The sequence below is a fragment of the Strix uralensis genome, chromosome 11, assembly GCF_047716275.1.
Source record: "Strix uralensis isolate ZFMK-TIS-50842 chromosome 11, bStrUra1, whole genome shotgun sequence".
NCBI classification, from domain to species: Eukaryota; Metazoa; Chordata; class Aves; order Strigiformes; family Strigidae; genus Strix; species Strix uralensis.
This window is the reverse complement of record NC_133982.1, coordinates 2518475-2529190: the sequence shown is the minus strand read 5'-3', so window position 1 is coordinate 2529190 and position 10716 is coordinate 2518475. Positions and strand designations below refer to the sequence as shown.

General features: G+C 52.7%; 1 long non-coding RNA gene across 1 annotated transcript; it reads left to right on the top strand.

The window, feature by feature from the left end:
- Positions 1-38: 38 nt before the first annotated feature.
- On the top strand, positions 39-9358 carry LOC141948394 (uncharacterized). Its single transcript, XR_012630452.1, has 2 exons — positions 39-475; positions 7814-9358. It is a non-coding gene; the product is annotated as an uncharacterized LOC141948394 (long non-coding RNA).
- Positions 9359-10716: the final 1358 nt, after the last annotated feature.

The window sequence follows — 10716 nt, the reverse complement described above, 5'->3', positions numbered from 1 at the left end:
GCGCAGCGCCCCGCTCCCCTCCCGGCCAGCGCCGCTCCCTGCCGGGCCGCCCCACTCCCCTCATGGCCAGCACCGCGCCGGAGGGGGCCGGCAGCCTGCGGCCAGGGCCGGGAGGGAAACTGAAGCGCGTCTGCGTTGTTTTGTCCCAGTGGAAGAGGCCGGGGCCCTCAGGCTGAAGGGGCGTTTTGGCGCCTGTTGTAGGGGGTGGGAGAAGAGGACAGGGAGCAGCGACACTAAGTAATGAACTGCTGGGCTCTGCTGTGTGATACCCTGCTTAAAGGATGATGCTAGTGCTTAAAAGGTGTCCTGGGGAACTGCAGGCCCATAACCTGAATGAGCAGGAGCTAGAATAAGGAAGAGAGGAATGAATATGTGGATAACAGGATGTGGAGCAGCCCGTGCCAGCGCTCTGCAGCGGCTCCCTTACCCGTGAGGGAAAAGCAGCAGCAGTCACCCACATGGAGAGCCAGGCAGCGTGAGTAAACTGGGGGGTTCCACCCCACTGAGCTTGGTAGGTGCTGAGCCTTCACATGGGGTCAGAAACCAAGCAGCTGGAAGGGAAAGCTCTCAAAACCCTTTGGATTCAAGCCCTGCAGGCTGGACTTCTGGGGAAGTCTCACACCTACTTGCCTGGTCTCACACTCTCCATCCGCTGGTGTTTGCAACACATGGGAGAACACAGGCCTGGCCGCAGGTGGGAGCGGAGCAGGCTCCCGAGTGACTTAATGGCAGCCCAAGGTGCAGTGCCCCTGCCAGGCTCACAGGCTGTGGGATCTGACAGGCAGCCCTTGGCCTGCGCTTCCTGGTTCCCAGTGCGGCGATGCTGGCCTTCGCTCAGCAGGAAGTGACCAGCTGTTCTGCAGAAAGCTGGATGCTGGCCAGAGCCTGAGTTCAAACAGAGCCCGTTAAATGGCCTTTTCCCCCTTCCTCCGTGTTTAAAGCCCTGCTTGCAGCCGTAATTCTATTTATAATACCCAGGAAAAGCGAGCTGAGACTTTCCCACAGTGCTGGCTTCTCAGGCGATTGTTGTTCGGGAAGCTGGAATGTACACGGTATTATTTTTGTATCCCCCCGGGAAAGTTTTTTTCTTTTTTATTGCGTGTTGCTCTGTGTCCCCATCTGTGCTGAGGGAAGTTTGCAAAGCACAAGGTCTCTGGCCACTGCTTGCAGCTCTCAAATGCTTTGTTGAGGTGCCGCTGGTTCAGGTGTCTGCCCGCGTGCCCCTGTTGGGGAGGGTGGTGGGTACTCTGAGAGACATCCTGATAGCCAAAGGGCTCGAAGCCAAAGAGCCTATCACTGGCATTCCCTGTCTCGTCACTGAACCCTGGGAGCACCTGTCATGTTGCTTGCTCTGTGCCTCAGTGTCAGTCCCCCGTGTGCTGAGGAGGGAGGACTAATCCTGCTCAGTGAAACCAGGGCTCATCGTTACTGCCCTGCCTGGGGTTTCGGCAGTGAGAAGTGCCCTTGCGCCGCAGTTTTGGGGTGGCGCGGAGATGCTGTGTGAGGCTGGGCATGACAGCCAGGTCACAGTGTCACCGTTTGTTGGGGTGATGCTGCCAGCGGAGTCCAGCGGGTACTTTTTTTGCCTTTCTTGGCCATGCGAGGCCGCTCCCCGTGCAGGGAGCTGCTGTGGGATATTCTGGGCAGGCTGTGGGCATGGTTGGGCTCTGGCAGCTCCATGCTGCCCCTGCCCTCCCTGAGCCCTGGTAAGCACCCGCAGGCCCCACACCTCCCAGTTAGGCAGATGTTTTACAGCACAACGAAAGACCCTGCTCGGACTCTTTCTTACCTGCACGGGAGGGTGTTTCTGCCATCCCTCGTTTGCTGCCCTTGCTATAAGCAGTGAGGCTCTGCTGGGCACTGCCACCCTTCTCTCTGTTGCACTGTCACTCTTCTGTCCTTTTTTATTTCTCAAATAAGAACCATTTGCAGGCAGCTTCCCAGCTCCAAGAGCTCTGCGTGTGATTTTAGCCTGGTACCCCAAGTGGCAGCCCAGCAGAGCACTAATTGTTTCTGCTGTGCTCCAGTTCTGCCAGCGCTGCGTTGTTCCTTTCAAAATCATTTCTGCTATGTCCTCTCCTGGCCTGGAAATGGTTTTATTGCCCTGCCTGGGGTTTTGGCAAGGAAAAGTGCTGTTGGGCCATGTTTTTGTACAGGGTTTTTTTGCTACAACCAGTCTGATGTAGGACAGGCACCTCTCAATAGCTTAGCTGTTTGTCACACTGTGTTTCAGGATTAATTATCCCAAATTCTAGATGCGGAACAGATGACGTTTGCAACCTTTCTATTTTGGAGGCTTGCAAACAGTAGTTGCATCTCCTTAATTATTCTCATTAATTATTGTGATTAATTGTGGACTATATAGCTCTTAAACAATACATCAGGACAAACAACAGAGAGAAGCGATACGTTTTTCCCCAACTGGGGAATGGAGACCCAGAGCTCATCTGCGCCCAGAGCTGGTGACTGCTTGTGGGCTGGGGCTGGGGCTAGGCAGGTAGCCCCAGTGTCCTGGAGCTGCCTGACATCAAGATGGAAGGCGCTGGATGGAGGCAGGCAAGGACAAGATGACAGGAGGACAACCACTCGGTCACAGCCTTCTTGCGCACGGGACTGACAGCAGAGATGCTGCCCAGATGTTGGGGGCTGTGGAGGAGAGCAGGGTCCCCATGGGACAGGCCATCTCTTGAACCTTTGCTCTGTGCTCTTCCTTGGCTGCAGTCCTGGCCGCGCTGTCTTTGCCTCGTGTGAGAAACGGCCAGAAGCGAGTTCACCCGCTCGGCTGGCTCCATGGCAATGCAGTCACAGGGTCTCTCGCAGACTTCACAGTGATGCGGCCACTCAGATAAGGAGAACGGCGCTATCGCAGAGGCGGCTGTACCCAGGAAGCGGTGGGCTGTTGCCCTTCCCTGTGCCTGTTCCCCCCGCGAGCACCTCGCCTGTCCCTCGCTGTGCCTCCCGTCGGAGTGAAGCGCAGCCAGCGTCGGGTGCGCGATGGCTGCCACGTCCAGCCAGAGCCTCAGGTGCAGTTCCTCAGTACCTACAGCAGCGCTGCGTAACTGGCTGTGTTTGAAAGGTGTTGCCTAGTGGAAAACACTTCCAAACAGAGGTTTCAAAATGAGGATAGAAAAAGGTTGGTAGCTATTTGTAATTAATACCCAGTAGTTATTTAAAAACATCTTTAGAAATGTGTCATTCAGAGCTTTGTAGAGCTATACGTGTATCCAGGAATGTGATTATGTTTTCGACAGCAGCCTTTTCATCCCCTGTTCTGTGACTGCTCTTTTTTTGTTCTTAACGTGAGCATCTTATTTTGCTAGGGGAAAAATAAAAACGAACACTGCCAGGGAATTTTGTTTTCATACCTTGGTCCTCCCAGCTCAGCTGCCAGTTTGGTCTTCCTGTGCCGACATGTCTCTATCGTGTTACAACCACAGCAGCACCAGGAGTGTTCCTGGGATTTTGGCTCCCTGTGTTTCTAGGTGAGCCGTGGATAAATTCCCTAAAGCCAGTCCATCTGTGCAGCCACGAGGCTGGAATCATGTCTTGAGGTTTTCATGCAAGTGTCCATTCAGAGGTGGATTTTAATTGTTCAGACTGTTGAACTGTTTAGTGTCACTAACCCGTGTCTCCTATCTGCTTCCTATCTGTAAGAAAAAGAAGAGGTTCCTTCCAAGCTGCGCTGATACAGTTTGCTGCTGTTCCTTTATATTTCCAATGGGACAAGTTGATTTCTTGGCAGGCCTGCCTGGAGCTGGGGGTCAGAGTTAAGGCACGTTGCTGAACATCAATGGCTTTCTTTTTTAATGAGCTGTGTCAGAATTTGTTATTTAGCTGTTAAGTGGTGCCAGCACAGAGTTCACGCATGAACTGAGTTGGAAATCTGCTAGGTGTGAATTAGTGATGAGAGAAAAGCAGGTCAAGGAACGTCTTGTTTCAAAGCATGCAGAGCGTCAAGCTTAGCTTGGGTGATAACTGGCACGTCCAAGGCCTTGAACCAGGGTGTGGGCAGAAGAAAAAAATGTAGAAATCATGGCAAGTGATGACTTCCCTCTGCTGTGCTCTGAGGAGGAGGCATTGTCCCTCTTCATGCCAGTGGAATGTGCTCAAAGGTGTTCTCATGCAGCATGAATTTGGGGTGTGTTGGGGTGGGATGAGGAGCTGGATGGTGTCAGGGGGATGAGAGCTGGTGATGGGACACCACAGGGTGGGTCTGTGATGGGCTTGCGTGTCCCCGGTGAGCCTGGTCCTCTGGGCCGATGCTCTGGGCCAGCGCCAGTGCTTTGCAGACACTAGAGAAGGCTCTTGTGGGATGATGGGATGGGCATGGGGAGAGATGCTACTGTGAAAGACATGCCAGAGCAAGTCCCTAACAAACCTGCTGTCCCTCCAAGTACAGAGTGTCGGGATGGGCTGCCCTGGAGAGGCAGGCAGGGGTTTTACTGGCAAACACTAGAAGAAAGGCGTCCCTCCACCCGTGATCTCCTGGCATAACAGAACCTGGGAACGGGGGCGTTATGGAAAAAGTAAGCCATGAAGTACAAAGCCTAAAGCAAAGATGGGAACGTGTAGGTGTGAGGTTCAGGCATGTGGCTCCCAGCTTGAGCGTGTGTCAGCCGAGAGCTGGCAGCAACGCGCACCTGTGGGAGCAGCGCTCTCCCAGCAGAGGTTAGCTCCGGAGGTCACCTCTTTCTTGGTCAAAATAAATGCTCCTGTGTTTCCCTGCTTCTGTTGCCCCTGAGGGAAGCTGCTTCTCTGCGTGATCCTTGCTCCTTTGTGCCTGGAGCTCTTTTCCTTGGCTGCTCATGGAGTAGGTTGCGTGCCGGGACACAGCCAAAGCCTCTGAGTGCAGGGTCTGGTGGGTGGCACCAAGACACAAAAAAGAGGAAAATCTGAGGACAAATTGGTAAAAAGGACCACACAGGAAAGCACACAGGTGGTGAGGAGGTGTCTTGCTGCTGGCATGTTGCACATCTGAATCCAGCTAGGTCTTTGTATTGATTTTTATAAAAGCTCTTTCAGTTATTTTTTCAATGAGCTCATCTTTTCTGGCACATCTCTGCTCCCTTGTTCATTTAAGACAGGCATGGCAGGCTTCGTTTTACCTCTCTTTAGTCATCTGCATGTGAACCAGGATCAGGCAGCTCTGCTTGTTGTCCCTGGAGAAAAACAGGTACCTTCAAGGTGTCTTGTCTTGGATGCTGTGTGAAGATGGGATGAATGGAGCTGGAGGTGTTTTTAATAGAGCTGCCTGAACTTAGCCAAAATCAGGCCCGTCTACTGCCTCTGTGCAACAGGACTTGCTTGGAAGCTGGTTTTACTTTTCTGTGTGGTTTTGGTGGTTCAGGATACCTTCCCATGAATGGAAATGAGGTTGTGGAAAAGGATGTCTGAGCAGTGTGTTGGCGTGAAAAGGCATGATGATGATGGGAGCCACCGCTAGTCCAGCCAAAAATCCGAAAGGCATCTGGGAGTTGCATTTTTAAGACCACAAGCTGACCGCACGTTGCAAAGACAATCTAAAAATTAAAGCCTTGCATCTGCTCATGGCATTTCTCAGTATCTGAGTAAGGCTTCTTAGAAATTTCACATGACAAGAATTCAGAATTGTGTCTTGGAGGAGCTTGTTGTGTATCATTTGCCTTATGACTATACCATAAACTAAGAAATCTAGGAAGGGACATCTGGAGTCCCTGCAGATCTGAGATCCTTAAAGCACTGTCTCAAAACTCCCTAAGCAGTGGGTGTGCAGTGGTGAGGTGACACCGGCAGCACTTGCTCTCCCATCATGTTAGCAGCACAGATTTAAGCAGACTGAGCCTAGGAGTGGGTCCCGTGGGTCTGACACCCGGGTTTTGGTCCCGTCCTCCAGTGGTGCCTGCGTGTTAGTGTTTGGGGACAGGTCTCAGGGATGCTGCCCAGTTTCCCCAGGGCAGCGCAGGTGGTTCAGGACCAAGGATTTGCTCCTGGCTGTGGAGTGCCTTGTTTGCTGACACCTCTTGAAGCTGTTGGAAACAAAGAGCTGAGAAGCTCGAGGACCTGTCCAGGCAAAACACCTCCTCCATTTGCTTTAATAATTTTGTTTTTCTCAATTCTACACCCCCCCATAATAATGTGTCCAGGCCTGTTTTAATGCACTGGATTGCTCAGGAGCTTCAGTTGAGGTCTGGTATCCAGCTATTTCTAGAAGCTGAACTTGCCTCTGTCCCATCCTCTGGAAAAAGGTAATGTTCCTCTCTTTCCATGTCACACATGCAAGCATGGACTTCACTGCCTGGGCTTGGGGGTGCACTCCCTGCAAAAACCCCAAACCTGCGTGCTTGGATTCTTCTCTTTCGTGGTTTTCTGTGCATGTGAGGCTTCTGCTTGGTGTGTTTCTGTTCCTGTGCAGTTGGATTCATAAAGCTCATGTTTTTGCGGCCCCACAGGAATTTGCAGGCTCAGTGAAATTGCTGGGGGCTCCCTGCTGAGGCTGGCTGGGTGTTAGCCCTCCAGATCATTTGCAAATGGAGGCAAAGAACTGGTGGAAGAAGGTTTTTTTCACAGAGCTGCCTGCCTTGCTCACAGCCTGGGAGCCGAAGCATGGTTTCTGGCTCCTCTCTGCAGCTGGAGCGTGTTAACTGCAAACCAGGGTGCTGCTAACCCTCCAGCTACTGATTTTCTGGATGTGAGCTCCTTTATATTTTCCAAATACCGGTAAAACTCTTCTCTGGACAGTTTTGTGGTATGTATATGTATGTATATATAGGTGCTCGTCTCCTAGAAATTTGTGCTTTATGGTCTAATGGGTATTTTTCCACATGGTGCAGGTCAATTATTTATTCACAGTATGGATAGCTAAATTGCTTCATATGATATAAACTTGCAATCCTTTGCTTTCTATTGGTTGTTTCAAACCCGCCAAATACACCTTTCCCTGGTGTTACTGTGTTCTGGGGGGTTTTTTTAGGTGCAATTTAATTTACTCTTGTAAAATTACATTCTTTATTTGAATCAACCCCAGAAATCACTGCTTGGACACGTGGAGGGGGAGAAACGTCTTGGATTCTGGAGGAGTTGAAAATTTAACTTAGTGGATGCAGGGCAGTTTGTGATAAGAATGAGAAAAATGTGAGCTCCTTTACGACCAAGGTCTGCACTATCTTCATAAAAGACTCAAAAGCTCCAGTCTTAGATCACCTGTAACTGGTAGCAAACTGGTAGAAAGGAAGTAAAGTCTGTGTTTCTCGTGCAATTTCCTTTTAAGATAGATGATGAATGGCTCATTTTTTATCTTGCAAAGAAGACTGCAAACCCTTTTGGGATTTGTCACTCCACATCCGTAGCAAGCTGGGTGGGATGTGCACCCACGTGGGAGCAGGGAACACAGCTGGAAAGGTTTCGGCACCCACAAGGTGGGAGAGGAGGATCTCCAGTACTTTTCTTTTGTTCACAGAGCACCCATGAGCGTTCGTGGGTGCCTGAAGTGACATTCTCTGCTCCTCTGCCTGTGTCTGCCTGACGGGCAGCACCTGCCCTGTTTCGTGTGAGTGCGCTCACTGGTGGGTTTGCTGCAAGGGTGTGTTTTCCAGCATTGTTATAACAGCAATGGAAAATAGGGTGAGGGTTTGTCAGCTCGGAACACGTCCAGATGTGAAACTTTTTCATACCGATTACCTTGCAGTTCTCCTTGTTCCAGGGAAGTGTTATTTGAACTCAGATTTGCACGAAGAATGGAGAGAGGAAAGAAACAAGGGGGAAACAGGAAAAGGGCCTCCCTGGGCTCTGCACAGCTTTGCTTGTGATGTGTGTCAGAAACACCTTTGTGTTGCAGGTGACTCCAGCTGGATTCATCCTGGTGCGTCGGCCACCAAGAGGAGTCCCTGAGAACTCAGTGCCTTTTTCTTCAAGAGCCCACAGCTGAAAATATTTCCAGAGACCTCTCTCCTTCAGGAGACCCCAACCAGGGACACAGCTGGGCTGTAATGCTGGTATCTTCGTGTACAGGGGCAGCCTGCCCTCCCTGGGGCATTCCAGCTGCCAAGTGAGCCCAAACTCAGGAAAGGTCTAAATGTTTTGCAGGAAGGAGCTCGAGAAAATGCCCATCAAACAGCCGAGTAAGGGATTCATAAGCAGACCACTGTAGTCCCTTGAAACACTGATAAAAAGCTTCTCGAGCTACCTGCATGGAGGGTGTTCCCAAGTAAGGTACCAAAAGCTGAGTGTACACGTGATGCTGGAGCTCACCCATAGGTTTAGGGTCTTGCACCCAATGGCAGCCTGACTGCAGACCACAGTAGCTGGTAGGAGAGCATGCTGTCCTGTGGAGGGCACTCGTGAAGCCTCTCCAAGGAAAACTGGCGCTGGGATCCTTTGGATTTGAGTTTTCAGTTGGCTCTGCCTCACCATGTGTGTGATGGGTACTATGCAATGTACCTGAGATAGATGCCACTGGCAGCTCTGGTGCTGTGTGCAAGGGAGGAGCCTGAAAGCATCCTTGCTCCATGCCTCCTCCCTGGAAGAAGGGATGGGAACCACTGCAAGACCAGCAGCACTGACATCTGCCTCCCGGCCAGCCCTTTGGAGTGAGAGGAAGTGGTTTTGGGTTGGAGCCAACCCTGGGCATTTTGCAAAATGTCGTATAACAGCTCTGCTTGGGGCTCAGCCCTGCTCTGGACATTGAGGAGAAATCACCTGAGACCAAATTTCCTGAGACTTGCTCTCCTGGGGCATCCACAGACCAGCTGGGTGGCAGGCAGACGCGGTTCCTGGCTGTGAGCAGATCCCACCCTGGGTGTCATGGCCAGGGGGAACGCCGTGCAGAGGCTGTTCCCAGGCTGGGGCTGGCTTTCGGCCTCTCCTTCCACCCGAATCGCAGCGCTTCCGCCACCACGTCCCAGAGCCAGCCAGCGGCCGCCAGCCGCAGGAAGTGCAGCGGGTCGTGGGAACCGGCCTGAGGACAGGAGGCTGAGCCACTGCGGGGGCCAGGAGCAGCACCGTGGCACGCTGCCTCCTCTCCGCTGGGCGAGGAAGCGTCAAACGACACGGGGAGCTGGGGTGCGCAGGGTACACGCGCCACCAGCTCGGCCACGTGGCCCCTCGCCGGCCGGCGTCCTGCGTGGATGCATCCCCTGCGCGTGTTCCCATGCTCTCACCCCACGTGCGCCTCACCAAAGTGTGGGTGCCCAGCACCCTTCTTCACCCTGTTCCCATCTCAGCCGGCGCTCCCACCAGCCGTACCCCCTGTTGGAGCAGGCGCTGGGCGCTGCATGGAGCCGGGCAAAGGGGCAGGTTATTATGGACCAGCTGAAATGTCTCATGTGCCTTTTAATATTTTCCTCCTTTTTATTAAATGAGGAGCCTCTTCTGAATGCTAAAACCTCTGAGTACTTGGGTAATATTAAAGTGCCGCTCTGCCAGCGTTTTTTTTAAGCATTTTTAAAACTTTGCCAAATTCTGATTTCAATTGATCGAAAAATGGCATGTTTTGGAGTTCCTCATCCCCCGGATCTCTCCCAGGACTTGCTGGGGCCATAATCCTGCCGAAAGAGCCCTGGGAACATGGGCACAGCAGTGCCCTGTCCTTCTCCCCGAGCGCAGCCTTGTTGGGCCTGCTTCCCCCCATGGCCCTGTGGTGTTTTTAGGGGATATTCAGCTCAGCCACCTGGCTGTTTTGCTCGGTGCGTTTCCAGCTCACTTCTGTTGCAGCGGGGCTGGATGCACGCAGGGAGGGTGGTTTATTCAAGACAGGAGTGTGGAATTGCTTGGTAGCCAAAGGGAACAGCAACAGGGGGGTGAAGCAAAGGCAAAATGCAGAGTGAGTTTTTGGGTAGAAATTTCTATCGATGTCAGTGAAAAAATAGTAACTTTCTGTCCCGAAGCTGTGGTTGTGCCTCTCCATCAGCCCCCCGGGCTGTGCAGCCACGGGATGGCGGTGTGCTCTCGCACACGCGACGCCGTCCGGGGTGTGGGGTGCATTTCCAGGTGCTTGGTGAGTTGATTATTTTGCAGCGCTCCCAGTCTGCTTGGTAATTCCCCAGCTTGTGTCGGTCGCTGAAGGTGTCCAAACTGGGCTGCGATGGAGTGAATCCAGGTGTGAGTGTTGCTGAGGGGGCTGCACCCTGTCTGCCCTACTGCCGGAGGGGAACGGCGCAGGGTGGGGGGTCCCCGGGACCAAACCCCTGCCTCATCTTCACCCTACGGCCGCCCAGCTCCCTCTGCGCCCCAACTCCAGGCAGCCCTTGTCTGTCACTTGTCACCCCATCCATGACCTGGTCTTTTGTCCCTGCCTTGGTCCTCTGTCCCCTACATTCCCACTAGTGATTGCATTTTCCTCCATTTGATGGGGTTTATGTCAACTCCTGTGTGATCTTCCCATGGCCTTGTAGGGACACGGATGGCAGGTGTGGATGAGGAGGGTTCCTGGTCCCAGGAAGGTGACATCAGGAAGAGTGGTGTGTCTCAGTGCTGCTGGCGGTGGAATTGGAGAGATCGATGCATTTAAATCCCACCTGCTAACACCTGAAATTTCGGGGGCTTGAATATATTTTCAAATGTTTTAATGCAAAACCAGGTTCTTCTCACCAGCCTCCTTCACTCCCCCCCGCCCCGCCAGGCAAACTCCTGCTGGAGTGTCACCTGCGACACCCTGTCACTTGTTGCTGTCTTGTGTCTCCCCGCAGTGGTTTTACACTTTACCATGGAGATGTTGGCTCTCGCCCACTGGCGGTCGCACCG